At 47.5% G+C, this 10,491-nt stretch overlaps 2 long non-coding RNA genes across 3 annotated transcripts in view; one reads left to right on the top strand and one right to left on the bottom strand.

Annotated features, from left to right (window-relative positions):
* Positions 1–362: 362 nt before the first annotated feature.
* Gm41509 lies at positions 363–9,116 on the bottom strand. Of its 2 annotated transcripts, none has more exons than XR_876300.2 (3): positions 8,778–9,116; positions 6,729–6,985; positions 363–2,008 (listed from the first exon to the last, which is right to left on the bottom strand). It is a non-coding gene; the product is annotated as a predicted gene, 41509 (long non-coding RNA). The 2 variants fall into 2 exon arrangements; XR_876301.2 differs by lacking the exon at positions 8,778–9,116 and adding an exon at positions 7,213–7,407.
* The window catches only part of Gm32130, a 38,116-nt gene continuing 32,492 nt past the window's right edge, over positions 4,868–10,491 (top strand). The window contains exon 1 of the long non-coding RNA XR_876302.2: positions 4,868–4,984. This is a non-coding gene — a long non-coding RNA (predicted gene, 32130). The remainder of the gene's footprint in view (positions 4,985–10,491) is intronic.

Raw genomic sequence — 10,491 nt, 5'->3', positions numbered from 1 at the left:
GTGAGGTTTGGGAAGAGTTTGTGAAACCAATGATCAGAGACAGGACAGCTCCCTGGATGGGCTCATGTAACCCTCAACTGCCATCTCCTCATGGTTAAAATGAAAAGATAGAAATCAACCAACTCTGTGGCATGTATTGGCAGTTTCTGGACATGGTACAATCAAAAGACCATGTAAGAAGCCGTGGAATCCCAGACTATCTCCTGTGACGTACGGCTACATACGGCTTCCTGCTTCTGTGGGAGTCACTCCTGGTAGCATTTCTGACCCAGGAAGACTTTTTCTACTTCACTTTGAGATCAGAGTTGAAGCTCAACTTTTGGTCCCATGATAATCAGTTGTTTTTTTGTTTTTTGTTTTTTTGTTTTTTTTTAATAAACATGATCCAGGCACTGAAGCACACACACAGACCTAGAAATGCAGTATTTACTGAGGTGGTGTTTCTGGGCCGTGTTCAAAGGATACTTGGCAGGTGTGCGTAGCAAAGGGACCCTAAATGTCACATAAACCAGGAGGCAGGGCACATTGCACAATGTACCGTCTCTATTGCCTGGCTGTCATAAAGTGACTCCTTCCGGGATGGATGTGTGCCGTCTCTTTCATCTGTTATTTGACTAAATGATGAAAGTGGCAATTAGGTTTTCATAGGCTGTGTTTACATAACTTCTTTTTTGAAAACAAAAAAAAAGAAAAACAAAAAACCAAACAGTGCCAATGTATACAACCAACCGTCGGTATATTTACATCTCCGGGGTGGAGTTAAGGCTGCTTTGTGGTAAACATAAGGAAACTCACCATGCTGGTTTCTCTTTTCTTTTCTTTTCTTTTCTTTTCTTTTCTTTTCTTTTCTTTTCTTTTCTTTCTTTCTTTTTATTTTTTTTCCAACCTCAAATGAAGTTTCCCATTAACCAAGAATTTTATTGGTTGGTTCATTCTTGTTGTTATCCAAATCAGAAATGAAACTTGTGTCGGGCCCAAACTCTCTTTATTGCCAGTAGAACCGCTCAGACAGAGGGTCCTTACCTCTGGGGATGAAGCTTGAAAGTTTACATGGGAAACAAACAAGTGTGGCTGTGGCCCTAGGAATGTTGACTCCAAATCATGCTGTTTCTGGGAAAGGGTGTTCTGATCCGATATCGCCAATAATCTTCATTACAAATAAAAAGGCCGTCTTTAAAATCCCAGTATCACTAAGCCGCAATTGTTTTTTGCAGTTTTACAGCTCTCTCTCTCTCTTTCTCTCTTTTTCTCTTTCTCTCCCCCCGCCCCCCCCCCCCCAGCCTCTGAGATCATCAAATTTATTGTAACAAATATAAGACAGTCATGCCATTTAAAAACAATTCAGTGGCACGTAAAACAAAGGAGTTGCCAGTACATGGAAAGTTCTCAAGAAAGAAATAATGTGTATTTAAAAATTAAAGATCTAGAGAGGGGTGGAGAGATGGCTCAGCAGCTGAGAGCACTGGCTCCTCTTGGAGAAGATTCAGACTCATGTCCCAGTACCTACCAGGCAGCTCACAAACTGGCTCTAGCTCCTGCTCCAGGGGATGTGACACCTTGTCTTGTTTCTGAGGGCATCTGTGAGTGCCCCCATATACACTGGGGGTGGGGGAAGAGGGAGGAGAGGGAGAGAATGGGAAGGGGAGACTATTATTACCTATACTTTGTCAATCAATGAATACTATTCCCTTGAACACAGATAGCGTCTCTGAGGCCTTGAGTTAGGTTTTGCATGGGGTAGAAGACACAAGTCACCCAGTGCTTCATGAACCTTACAAATTAGATTCTTTCTCGGTAGTGAAGGGAGGGGGCTGAAGTCCATTCTGAGGTCAACCAGAACTCTGGATGGAGTGACAGCATTCAACAGCGGGGCTCGGCGCTGATGCTCAGGTTGACGGTTCCCCTTTTCAAGGCAGTAAGACTTCTGTTTGTTCCAGAATCCAAGACTGCCCTGGAGATTCTCTAGTTGGAATAAAATCCACGTCTGGATCAGCTCTTCAAGTTCAAGCTGGGGAAATACAGATGTGGGATTAGACAGACCTTGCCAGATTCAGGGAAAGAAAATAAAATCAAGACATAGGTACCAGCGTGTCATGCAATTCTATCCAAGTACTGTCAGGCACACAGTTTCCAGTAACAGCTAGATGTTCCCAGGAAGAAGAGATGGTCTCAACCTACAGAAAAGCTGTGTCATATACATGCGTTCCTACAGGTTGCCTGCACTTCACTGGACCGCAGAAAAGCAGGGTTCCTCTGGGTCATACAAGGACACCCATAACATCATTTGTCTCTCTTGTGCAATAAGTTGCCCGATAACACCAGAAAGAGCTTAGAGAGATGTTGCATTGTCTAGAACAGTGGTTCTCAACCTTCATAAAGCTACCAACTTTCAATACAGTTCCTCACGTTGTGGTTACCTCCAGCGATGAAATTATTTTGTTGCTACTTCATAAAGGTAATTTTGCTACTGTTATGAATCACAGTGTAAATGTATCACATCCAGGATATTTGATATGTGACTCCTGAAGGGGTCCTGGCTCATAGGCTGAGAACCGCTGGTCTAGAAGCTGACCACTGGAGAGCTGGGCCATGTTTGCTCATCCTGGTTGGTCTCTGAGGACCTGGGTGGAGAAAGAAGAAGGAGCAGGAAAAGTTCCTTCCCCAACTCTAAGAGGCTCCCAATGCTCTCTGATCTGAATATTCTTTCCACCCAAAGCCCTTTGCCCCCAGTCTCTGCCTCTTCTCTCTCATGCCTGAATATCACTAGATGTAATAGACCTGTGGCAATACCTGGTATTACAGTCTCCTGGTAAGATATGGCCCCTCCCTATGTGACAGTGGGAGTGCTTGCTGCACACGTCTATGACCCTCCCCTCCACAGCCCACACCCCCTTGTCAATCATTCTTTACACTGGAGACATTGACCCCCAGGTGTTCCAGCATATCCCCCTGAAGAAGGAGGATAGGAGGAGGAGGAGGAGGAAGAGGAGGAGGAGGAGGAAGAGGAGGAGGAGGAGGAGGAAGAGGAGGAGGAGGAGGAGGAGGAGGAGGAGGAGGAGGAGGAGGAGGAGGAGGAGAAGGAGAAGGAGAAGGAGAAGGAGAAGGAGAAGGAGAAGGAGAAGGAGAAGGAGAAGGAGAAGGAGAAGGAGAAGGAGAAGGAGAAGGAGAAGGAGAAGGAGAAGAAGAAACCACCCTGGAGAGCCTAATCCACAGTATTAGTTACTTTTTGTTGCTGTGATAGGGCCACATGTCTAAAATAAATTTAAGAGGTGTTATTGTTGTTAATGTTGTTGCTGTTTTGTTTATGGTTCCAGTGGGCATAATGTCCATAACGGTGAGGAAGGCAGCCACTGCAAGAAGTCCAGCGATCACACCACAGTTACACAGCGGAAGCCAAGAGGGAGTGAGCCCAGGAAGTAGCCAAGGCTATAAGCCCTCAAAGCCCGCCCATGGTGATGTACTTCCTCCATCAAGGCATAACTTCCCCCGAACAGTGCATCAATGGGGGAAACCAAACTTTAAAATACATGAGCCTATTGGCTTTTGAATGACCATAGGAGCTTTTACTGACTCAGCCAGCAGTGTGAAGAGCCAGCATGTGCGCCTGAGACTTCCGAGGGGCAATGGAGAGAGCACGGTGGGCAAAGTGCTTGCCACACAAGTGTGGAGAACTGAGTTCAGATCCATGTAAATCCGGGTATAGAACACGCCTGACATGCCAGCTCTGGATATATGGAGAGAGAAGGATCCCTGGGGCCTACTGGCGGCTAGTTAGGCCAAACCAGCAAGTTACAGGTCAGTTAGTGGCCTGTCTCAAAACACAAGGGAGAGTGATTGAGGAAGAAACCTCTGACCTCTACACATGCATACAGATGTATATGCACACCCATTTGCACATGCATACACATACATGCACACACTCTCACACACACATGCATATATATGTGCACATATGCATGCACAAACCACATACACATACATACCACACACATCACACACACACACACACACACACACACACACACAAATAGTCACACACACACATATGCACACGTATGCACACGTCACGTAAATGCACCATACAACTTTTGATTCCGTAGTCTTCCTCCCTCTCTCCCCCTTCTCTCTTCCCTGCCAACAATCCCTTATCTATAGCTGTCTTGATAATATAGGAACTTCTGATCAATACAGAGGGTTGAGCTTTGAAGATCCTTTAATTATTTTTAGTGGAGAATAAACTCTAGGATTTCTTGGTAATGACAGTACAATAAAACTCTATGATTAAGAGATGAATCATAGCTGTTTAAAATAAATTTTGTTACAGAACCAACTGGGGCTGCTAAAATTACCTACAGTGTTCTATGTGAGTGGCCAGGAGGTACCAAACACAAAATGGCTAAAAGGGAGACATAGGCTGAGACAATATAGCCTCCTCTAAGAGGTGACACTTGTTTTCAACACAAAAATATCCAGAGGCCTGGAGGGAAAAAAATCAGCCCTGTGCAGGGTGGGCTGTGCCCTGGGGCAAGTAAATCCCAGAGGACCACAGGATGGGTGGATGGAGGCTGTGGAGGTCTCAGGCTGCAGCAGAGGGAACGAGGGAGAGCTATTTCTCTCTGCCTGGCTGCTGAGATGATGCATTACCCTGCTCTCTCGAAATCATAGGAATTACCCACTTAATTCTGGGCACATGGTGCTGATAATGTACCAATTAATGACTAATTAGGAAGATTTTTTTCCAGAACATTAGGTTCCGGGAGGAAGTCTTCCCCGAGAACCATCCCTTTCATGTCTTCTGTCTTCTTCCTGTGGTTCACAGCTCAGCATGCTTCCAGCCAGTCTGGGTTTATTTGTGGTGACTGCAGGCTGTTCCATTCACTTACTTCACAAGGCAGGTCTGAATTACTAAAGCAAGAGCCCTCATCACCCTCTGTGAGCAGAGCGCATAGCTTCCTTCCATTCAGCTTGGAGCTCTGGGATGCAGGTGAGAGTCAGGTGAGGCTGGAAGGAGAGGGAGGGAGGTTGGGGGAAAGAGAGGCCCTGCCTTGGTATCTTTGCTATCCTTTCTGAGGCAGGGGTATGAGGTCCCCCTGCTTCCCAAGCAGACTGAAATGAATGGATGAGGTTAGAGGGGACCAGGAGCCCATGCTGGTGGTGAGGATGACTTTGGATCCGAAAGGGTAAGCAAAAAGGAGAAGCTGATGTAGACTCCAGTTTTCTTGTAGAGGAAGATCAGATAACAAGTAATGACTGGTGGGAAGTCAGTGTGGATGGACAGACAGACAGCTACACCCTCAGTCACAATCTACAGCATTCACTCCTGCATTTACCCACTGAAACATACCCAGGCAGCACCTACTATGTGTCAGGCTTTGTTCCACTCACCAGCACACAGTAGTGCCAAGGAAATCCCTGTTCTCATGGAATTAATCATTTAATAATTGGATCATGCTTTAGTGCGAGAGGACTGTTGGAAGCGCCATACTATCCCGCATCTTTACTCTGAAATGCTAGCATGGTCCCTGGGCTGGGTCAATGATGTCATAGCTATTGCCCACTGTCCTTAGGGGCAGACAAGAGTAACATTATTGTCATCTGAGAACCCCTGGTTCAATGGGACAGGTTGTAAGTGAGTATGCACATAGTAGACAGTGAGAACCCAGGGCTGAGTGGACTACAGTGACAGCTGGTCTCCATGAAAGTAGGTAAAGCCCCCAGGGGCTGAGGGAAGACATGGCACTGGGATCCATGGGCCCTAGCAAAGGGGGTGTTAGGGTGTTCTCATAGAGCACAACGTCCATTCTGCTGGAGAAATAAGATGGAAAGCATTTGGAGGAAGCTACAGAGCCATATGCTGGAGCCACAGGATAAGCTGGGTGTTGGACCACTTCCCACGACACCCATCTCGCAGGCCTGTGCCTTGGGTGGGCAGCATGGCTCAGTGGGGTCTCTGCTTTGGATCTCATGAACTGAAACCTCGGAGTTGACCAGCTGAGCTCCTGCCAGGAGGTTTGGAGGAAATTAATTTCTAAGTTTTTCTGGTCGTTAGCAGAGTGCAGTTTCCAGGGTTGTGGACCGAGGCCCCCATGTTCTTGCCATCTGTTTGCTGGCTTCACCCGAAGCCTCTTGCCAGTCTGGTCCTTGCTCATGATCTCTGCCTGTCAAAGCCAGAAGGGCCTGTGAATGCTTCTCATTCTTGGAATGTCTCCAGCTTTCCCCTGCCTCTAGGCTGAGACAGTGTCTTGCTTTTAAGTTTGTAGACCCACCCAGCCAACCCATATTGAGAGGGATTATACAAGCAAACTGCCAGAGTCTCTCTTCCGTTTGTACTAATGAGGTGCCAGTGGCCAGATACTTAGAGTAGAAATGTGTATAATTGTGGACATCATGATATTAAGTTTCACTTCCTGGGCTTCTTAACCACTTACACATGAAAGCTGCATTTCAGAAAAAGGTTGTCCAAGGGCAGGGAAGAGACAAGGAAACTATGCAAGTTGAGATACAGTTATTGAAGCAAAGATCACCCAGAAGCTAGTGGCTACTAGTTGTGCCTACTAGTGTTTTGGGAATAGCCAATTGCCTTCTGGTTGGGTTTAAGGTTCTTTCCACAGTAGAAAGCCATGGATGGTACAGGGTACCTGGCCAAGACCCTCAGGCTGGAGAGGGCATAGGCCTCGGAGAGCCTACTGCTCCTGCGGTCTGCGTGGATCCCCCATGTAAACACTCACATTTATACGTGTAGACTGGTGTGGCTCTCAGATCACAAGCTTCTTTCTGCGTGGGCAGCAGTTAGTGATGTCTCTCACGCAACACGTCTAAATGCAGAGAACAGTTGAGTGTCGATGCTGGGCCTCAAGAAGAGAGAATATGATGGAGGGGCACATGACACACAGGGACAGATACTGTTGCTGTCCAGGCCACAGGACCACGAGCATGTCCTTGGGACCATCACCGGCGTGTGCCGTCGGGGGAACTGAGTCAGGTGCTGTCAGAAAGAAAAGTGTAATCTTTTTCCCACTTGGGTCCCCCAGAGAGCCTTTGCCAGTGTGTTCAGGACCCAAGCTCATCCCCTCTCCCCCACATCTCCCCTGCCCCCCATCTCCCCTGACCCCCATCTCCCCTGACCCCCATCTCCCCTGACCCCCATCTCCCCTGACCCCCATCTCCCCTGACCCCCATCTCCCCCTGCTCTCTGAATTGTCTTGTCAGCACCTGATTCTTTGGTTTAAGTCTGTATTGTCCCCAGACAAGTCCAGCAATGGGCGGTTTTGCAAATGATCTCAATGTATGTCCCTTCTCTGCCCAGAGCAGGTGTTGAAAGCCTTGTGCCCACGCTACAGGTAGGGGTGGTCAGACCCCTGGGAGGTAAGTAGATCGCTGAGGGAAGTCACTGAGGAATGAAATTAGATCCCCTATTAGAGAGGCCACTTGTCCCTCTACAGCGTGAGCTCAAGGTGAGAAAGTGTATCTATCAGGAAGCAGGTCCCCAGCAGATTCAGAATCCCAGAGGGACTCTGTCTCAGACTTCTGGCCTCCAGAATGGAAAGATACATTTCTGTTATTTACAAGTGTACTAGCTGGTTTTGTGTGTCAACTTGACACAAACTGGAGTTGTCACAGAGAAAGGAGCTTCAGTTGAGGAAATGCTTCCATGAGATCCAGCTGTAAGGCATTTTCTCAATTATTGTTCAAGGGGGGAGAGCCAGTGTGGGTGGGACCATCCCTGGGCTGGTAGTCTTGGGTTCTATAAGAAAACAAGCTGAGCAAGCCAGTAAGCAGCATCCCTCCATAGCCTCTGCATCAGCTCCTGCCTCCAAGTTACTGCCCTGTGTGGGTGCCTGTCCAGACTTCCTTTGGTGATGAACAGCAATGTGGAAGTGTAAGCTGAATAAACCCTTTCCTCCCCAACTTGCTTCTTGGTCAGATGTTTGTGCAGGAACACAAACCCTGACTAAGACAACAAGCCTCCCAGCCTGAGGCATTTTGTTACAGCAGCCCCAACAGTAACAGACTGTTGTTGTTGTTGTTATTATTATTATTCATTATTATCCACATTAAATTCATGTACCCAGGGAAACAAAGGGATTCTCATCCCCTCAGAAGATGAAGTAGGCAATTTCTGGTTCTTTCCTTAGAATCTCATCAAGTGCTATTTGGACGTAAATTTCAAATGGTCCAAACCGTGAGAAAGAACCTGCGATGGTTGCAGGTTGACCCCCTGAGAGGCAGAGCCTTCAGCTGCCTGGGTTACTGGGCAGCAGAGAGGAAAAGCCCCGTGTCACTGCTGAGTTCATTACACAGCTTTAATAACCTGTGGTGTCGCCAAAAGTAATGAATGTGACGCTGAGCGTGGGAGGGGGCGGGGGGGGGTAGGGTGGAGGTGTGAGGCAGGAAGCTTTGAGTCATGTTGCTAGGGCAACGGTGTCCATGGCCAATCAGGGGCCTTCAGGGCTGCCTGTGAATGGAGTTCTTGCTCCAAGTCCTCTGAGGTTTTGAGACAAAACCAGAGATACCAGCAGAAGAAGCGTAATACACAGGCAAAGAAAGCCGAAGAGTGAGTGAGGGAGGGAAGGACAAAACTGTGCGAGACAGATAAGCAGCTAGTCAGTTTGTTGTTGTTTTGCTTTTAAAGCTATTTTTCTTTGATGGCTTTGTTGTCAGCTCTGGGCTGATTGCGTCTCCCCCCCCCCCCCCCCGAACACCTCTGCTCTGCGTCTGAGAAGAGAGACCTTTCTCCAAAATCAAGCAAAGCAACATCCCATCCCCCAAGTCCTAACCTGCTGAGCTCAGTTCATCGCGCTCAGTTCAAGGCTAGGCTCTTCCTTACAGGCTGCTTGTACACAGTTTGTCTCCATCTGCAAGGCAGAGGAGGTCCCACGGGGCTGCCCGCGCTCCTAGCGTGGCTCCACAACGCTGCCTGCGCTCCTCGCATCAGGTCTTGAACCTTGATGAACAGCTGTGTCTACCTTTGTGTATACATGCCAGCTTGCAACAGTCCCGTCCCTTCCTTCTGCATTTCCTGCTTCACAGCGAGGGACATGAGTGTGCTTTTGGTGTTACACTATTACATGTGAACATGTCTCTGCCACAGTAGCTTTCCACCACCTCCCTACTATTGAAGTAGCCAGAAAGACCAACGCCTTTCAAATGAACAGAAACACGTGATCTTCTGAGGTAGCTTTAGGACCAACACTCACACAGTGCAAGCACAACCTCATTTTTGGGGTGGCATGAGAGAGAGGTGACAATCTCAGCTCTGCTACCCCTGAGCTGATATCTTTCCCGCAGAGCCTAGTTCACCCATCTGTGCAATGGAGTGAGTTGGAAATGCGCATCCCCCATTTCATAATGAGGGTGGTTGTGAGAGCTTGGCTATATTATGTGAAGTGTGTGTGTGTAAGTGTGTAGAGCTTGACAACCCAGTGTGGTTGTGTATGTATGTTAGTGTGTGTATATATGAGTGTGTATGTGGTGTGTATATGTGAATATGTGTATATATGAATGTATATGTGGTATTATGTGTATGTGAGGTCTATGTATACATATATGTGTATGTGTGTAAGTGTGTAGAGCTTCACAACACAGTGCAGTTGTGTATTATGTTAGTATGTGTGTATATGAGCATATATGTGGTATATGTGAATGTGTGTGAGTGTGTATGTGGTGTGTGTGTGTGTGTGTGTGTGTGTGTGTGTGTGTGTGAATGTCCCAGCATTTCCTGTAAGTGCAGACAGAGCCCTGCCTGACTAAATACAGCTGCTGCTTTCAGACTGAGTTGGGGCAATGTCTCAGCCCTACAGGGTCATATCTAAACCCAGGAGGAACCTGGATTTGTGAACTCACCACTTCCCATGCGGATGTGAACCCTATCTCTGGGAGGAAACACTTCCCCACTTGCCAGTCCTAAAAGTTATGGGGAAGTCTTAACCCCTGTGAGCCCTGACAGAGTGTCAGAGCAATTGGGAGATGCAGGAGGCTAACCTTTCTCTCAGATGTAAAACAGCTAGAGTTTGGCTTGAGAAATACACAGGGATTCCTTACTTTTGTTGCCGCTGGGACCAAATACCTGACAAGAAGCAGCTTAAGGACTGATTTTGGCTCACAGATTGAGGGGATACCACCCACAGTGGTGAGGAGGTCATGGCACTGGGGTCCTGAAGCAGCTGGCTGTGGTGCATCCACACTCAGGAACCAGAGAAGAATGCTAGTGTTCACTTTCTCCCTTAGTCTGAGACCCCACTCCATGACATGGTTCTGCTCACATCTAGGCTGGGCCTTCCCACCTCAATAAACCTGTTTGAGGAAATCTCTCACAGATGTGCTGAGAGGTGTTTCTATGGTGATTCTAAATACAGACAAGTTGACAATAAAGGTTACCACGGCAACACCTATATCTGTGTGTGTGTGTGTGTGTGTGTGTGTGTATGTGTGTGTGTGTGTGTGTGTGTGTGTGTGTGTGTGCGTGCGCTCACGCCATTCTGCACATAGTTA

Source organism: Mus musculus, chromosome 16 (genome assembly GCF_000001635.26).
Source record: "Mus musculus strain C57BL/6J chromosome 16, GRCm38.p6 C57BL/6J".
Taxonomy (NCBI): domain Eukaryota; kingdom Metazoa; phylum Chordata; class Mammalia; order Rodentia; family Muridae; genus Mus; species Mus musculus.
This window is presented reverse-complemented; position numbering and strand designations above follow the sequence as displayed.